Source organism: Thermobia domestica, chromosome 4, assembly GCF_964235325.1.
Source record: "Thermobia domestica chromosome 4, izTheDome1.hap1.1, whole genome shotgun sequence".
In the NCBI taxonomy this organism is placed as follows: Eukaryota; Metazoa; Arthropoda; class Insecta; order Zygentoma; family Lepismatidae; genus Thermobia; species Thermobia domestica.
In genome coordinates, this window is record NC_137457.1 from 133177548 (window position 1) to 133183547 (window position 6000).

Here is a 6000-nt window from a genome sequence, read left to right on the forward strand (position 1 = left end):
AGGCTAAAGGAGACGGTGACGATGAGAAATGAATGAAATGAAGAAAAAGGGAGGAAACGGGAAAACCGTCAAGTACTGTGTTTATCCTTTTCAAAGTCCACACGGCGCGAGCTGGGATCGAACCAGGTGAACGCTCTACCACTGAGCCCCACGCCCCCACTTTATCAATACAGTAAAGCATAGCAATAAATAGTGTTGCCGACCGCTATGAGACAAGCTGTACAATATTCTTTTAGCAGAGAGACGGGGACATATAACTTAACTCTTAGTTGCAAAAACAAAATTGCTGATATTCTGTTATTGTCTTACTCACTTTTTTACTTCTTATTTCAGAAAAAAAAGTAAGTAGATAAAATCTATTTCTTATCTCTGGGGAACACATTCTTAGAAAATGAGAAGTTAATGTAACTAATATTTTGTGTTTTTTTTCTTTTGTTTTAATACTTACATGAATCGTAGAACCTTTTCTCGTTATTAGTATCAGGAATATATATCAAGCAGAGAGGTAAAAAGATCTTGCTTTCTACCTTCCCTTAGCTTTTAGATAGAAGGTAGGGTTTCTCAGCTTCTATTGAAAGAGCCCAGAAATGAAAAGCTATAGTTATTGCACTTGGGAATTTTCTATAATCAGGTTTAACCGACCTTATCCCTTCTACGTTCAATGGTAGGACAATAAACCTTTCTTCGTCTCTAAGGTAAACTTCTAAAAGGAGATTTTTCCCAACATATATTTCAGAAATTACTTTTACTTTTACAAAACCAGATTTCTGAATTTAAATATTTATGTAGCTTCTTAAATGGGAATAAACGGTAAGAAAGAAAGACCTTTCCTTGATTTCGTTTCTTCGAGTTCACTACCAGTGGAGTACAGAGATGCATTCATAGTGCAGGACTAGTATATTGTACAACGATACATACATTTTATAACATTCAAATGTGACCCGAGAGAAGTATGTTGTTCATTTTATGTGGTGTTTGAGAAAACTATACAGCGGTTTTCTCCATACTAAACGCTTAACATATATTTTTAATGTAAGCATGTAGGAAACTCAGTTCAATCATAAATTACAAATATATATGTGTTTTTCTCCATATTTACTTATCTTTTGTGTCTTATTACATACATAATATTTAATAGATGTGGGAGTGGGATATGTGTTTTAAGAGGTTATACATTGAGATGAATGTATGTAAATACACCGTATCTACCGCACTTTTACTCCTTGGTTTGTATTGTGTGGTAAAATAACTTGACAAACTAAATATGTAACTCCTTGTCTAACTAATTCCTGTATGTATTTTTGATTGCATAACTACTTTTTTATTGAGTGTTTGCGTAACTAGTTTTCATATGTATTGAAAAGATGCATAACCAATCCTGATATGTATTCAGTAGTTCCTTCACTTCATCACCTATGTATGTAACTGCTTGCTTAACCGTGACATCTACGTATTGAGTGGTGGCATAAGCACTTCTCTAGGTATTGGGTTTTTGTATAACTACTTCTCGTAGGTGCTGAATCGTTGCGTAACTACTTCACGTAGGTATTACGTAGCTGCATAACGTCATATTCTGTTTAGATAAATGCTTTCTGTAGATAAATGCAATCTACTGTATGTATTGAGTTTTTTCTAAATCAATTTCTCGTAGGTATTCTTCGCTAACTACTTTTCGTAGGCATTAAGTGAATGCATAACTTCACTGTATGTGAACGTACTGCTTGCTTACAGATCTCAAATATGCATTGCGCATTACATAAGCAGGTTCTGCATGAAAGTATGCTTCCTTAATATGATCTAATGTATTTATATACGTATATTAAACGAACAAATGTAAAAGAGGCACATAAAATATTATTAATACACGCAGATATATTTATATTTTTATCGTTAAATACTTATTATGACGCGATGTGAAGTATCAGTATTCTTCCCTCATTTTATATAGAATACACTTACATATTTGATAACAATAATTCCTGTTTATATTTAGATTTATTTAGAAATAAGTCATGTAATTCAAATAGTAATAATTTTTATTAAGGATTTGGTCGTTCTATAGGCTGCTGTTTGATTAGATACATGATTTGCAAGGGGAGATTTTTCATTTGTTTTCTTAGATGTTTGTTCTTTAGTTTGGTACATTATCTAATATAAAGCTTTAGGCTAAAGATATTTTACATTTGCAGTAGATATTAAATAAATTATATAATATAGATATTAATAAGAGTGTTGTTCCTAAACAGTGACGATTCTTGAAACTTATAAGAAATGGCTTAATATAATATAATGAGAAGAAACACAATGCTTTTTGAGGCCGCATTTCATTCGTTTCTTTCATGATTTTATATACATTACACACAGGTGACATTATTTATATATTTATAAATACCATATGGAAATATTTAAAACATATTCACAAGTATACTCCCACATTTAATGCTCCCAGGCACAGTACACCCATGCAGAAAATCTCACTGTGAATATTTAAAGGGTAATGTTTACTATTGCATTTGAAAATGTGTTGTTTTAGATCTCAGATTTACAAAAAGATGTTTAAATTTTTTTTTGTTTGTTGTGTGGTCTAAAATGATTTCCCGAGTCTGAAAGCATTATCAAATTCACCGTCTCAATTTCTTTAACTGATAGTATAATTTTAGGTTCTAAACATATATATTACACTATTCTGGAAACTAGCTAATTATATCACTCAGATAAAATCCTCTTGTAAGTTTGTATTCTGTTTCACGTTCTTGTACATATATGTCAGGACTACTGTCTGTGTCGCCATATAATACTGCTTAGGATTCTGCAGTCGTAAATAATTCGAGTAGCTGGAGTGTAATGCATAACTTCTAGCGTTTTGTTTGTTGATTAAACTCTCTCTACGATTGCAAAAATACGTTTAAGTACTATGACTTTTTTCATTAGATATATTTTTCGTAATTAGAATGTGGCGCTGCCCATTACGCATTATTGTCTAGACCTCATAATAAATCATTGAAATGTCAGTGTTTTTTGACTTCAGTTTTATACTAACGATGTTGAGGAATAGTTGAGCAAACCCCTTAACCCCAAGATTTTCCTGATGTTCTCATAATTTATCAGAATGCTTTCATGGACATGAAACGCTTTGATGCATATTTTCTGTCTGCTATGCATTGACATCAAGCAGGGAAACAGCAACCCTTTTTTGCTTTTATTTGAAGAAAAGAATGCACATAATACCCGAACAGTGTAACCTAATTATGGCCCTAGGAAGCCAACAAATTAAATTCCTAAATTTCAATAATTTGCAGTAAATCGTTTCCCTCTTTAAAGTTATGTAGTTCAAAGGAATAAAGTACGTGAGCGTTTCACGTCGTAATATAGCAGTCACTTTCCAACTCCAACTCATCTGCAACATAAACCATACATTAGTCCGTGTTACGCGTGTATGCCAAGTTCCAATAACACTGCTCTATTAGACAAGGTGATGCATTTAAATCATATGATTTCACCGAATTGGGAATCTGCTCCTTATTGTAATTTTTTTTTACACAGCACCCTTACTTGGCTTATGAGACATTATTTCAGGTGTATGGATTTGTTACTTTAATATGTTGGTAAACAGAACAGTTTTATATCATGGTGAATCACATAGACCGCCTCAATATTTAATCGTGTTATTGAAGTAAAGGATCCACAATATCGTTCCTCCATATTTTAATAATCTCTTGTATCAGTTTCTCATTTTCACTTAGATATTCCAGCTATAATTCCATATATTATCCAGTTGGGGTTACCGTCTTTAAATATTCTGATTTAATTATAGTTACTATGCACAGTTGAAGTATGGTTGTACGATATGTTAGGAGAACATGGTGTTCTTTATGACACACGTCGAGTAACATTTAATCAATTTTGTAATTAACAACTATGAAATTTAAACACATTACTCATACGTGTCATGCTCATTAGATTGCTATGTTGGAAATTGCCTTTTAAGTCAATTTGAGAATATTGGCTTCAATTTCTCTTCTTTTGTACATGTATTCCATTCACTACTAAACTTCTACATTTTTCCGATTATGAGAATTTAACTTAAGAGATAAAATAACCTCATCAGTCTCTTTAGGTCAACTCAAGATAAGTATACTAACATAAAATGTGTAGTTATCGTTTCAGTTGGAATGAAACAACGGATACCAACTCTTTTTCGCTGATTAAATGTGAGATTTTTTTATCTACAATTCTTACGTCATTCTGACTGTACATGGGCGTCTCCTTCGGATATCTTACTCCTAGTCTTTTACCGTTCTTTTGTGACAAACAGTTAGGATCCAAATAATTAAGATCTGGAATTTATCTTACATAATTTAGTCAATCGGTGTGATAAACAAATACGAGAATAATCTAATCCACAAGTTATCAGAAAAGGCAAAAATTGTGTAGGTGTGAATGGGTTAACTTTCATAAAAAATGTACGTACCACGATTCGTCATATGTACGGCCTCAGCTCCTAACTCAATAATTTTTGTCCGGTCATAGTTAGATCTACATGAAGATGTTTTGATCCATGTTAGAAGACTAGTTATAAAAATGGATATCATAACAACTCTCAATGTGTGAAAGCATGATGTCTGTGAATCTGCATAGTGGTTTTAACTCGATCCATACCAAATCAATTTCGTCCACACAAATTTTTAACTTATATGATTGCAAACTCTTATCATTTGAACCTAGAAACAGTTTTCTATAGGAACGTTTATGTATACAAAGTTATAGTTGGATATCATTATCGGTTCATACACAACATGTGCTTATTTTTATCACATTTACTGCAGGATTTAAGTATATTCTCTTTATATTTATGTAGTGTTTCACCGTCTGAAATGAAATATGTCAGCACACTGATCACAGGCTCTGAGGAAAGTACATGCACTATAGCTGCGTTCATTCAAATCTTTACTTTAGCGAAGTCTCCATTCGTGGGAAATTTTCTATAGGAAGCATACTATTATACTCATATTGGTACCTCATAACACCTGATATTTCATAATACTTTTACATTTCAATACTTGTTCTCACCTTTGTAGTAAATAGGGATTTCTTGAACTACTGCAAACAACGATAAGGAATCTTATTAGGAAGGACTATAACTAAGTATAATAATCGTCATCACAAATAAGTGTAAAGACATTTATCATCTTTAAATCTTGGTTATATCAAATTAATCTTTTGAATGGCTACATTCTTCTCATACACATTTATTTAATACCTAGATGGAAAATGGTTTAATATTTATTAACATCTTAAAAGCAAAATCGTTTGACATAATACATTAATATCAATTAATTACAAAATTTTTTCACCATTACATGATCGTTGGTTTTTTGTAATTTATATACTTGAAAGTGCTTTTGTTCAGTCCTAGTAATACTCTCTTGCAGAAAATACACGTCTTTCCGCACAGGAATAAATTATTCCTCAACAAAGATATATTCCTAATATTTAAGCGCGATTCCTTTCAGTTTATTTCGCTTTATAATTCGCACAAACATCTTGAGCAACTCTTGATAAACCTTAAGAGGTCTGTGTTTGTAATTGGAACACATTACACAAATGTAAAATTTTGTACAAACAATATTTATAATGCTATGAGAATTTGTAATTGAGAGTTATTTTAATATGAAAGGGTGTAATAGTTTATGAATTTTAAACTTCGTTCCCCAATGAACAGCACACTGAACTTAATTGAAACATGACGTTATAATCTAAAATACTAGTTGACAAAATATGTGGTATGATAAATTAAGAAGGTAATATTTTATATATAAAGAAGATCTTATATGTGAGTACAAGTTATATTGCTGAGTCTTAGAGATCAAATATTGAACTTGTTAGTTAATCAAGGTAAATTTTGATTATACTATAACTAATGTTACACAGAGAAACTGTTAGAAGACAAATTCCATAGCATATGTTCGTGTGTACGTAATCAGTGGTATGACACAAGTG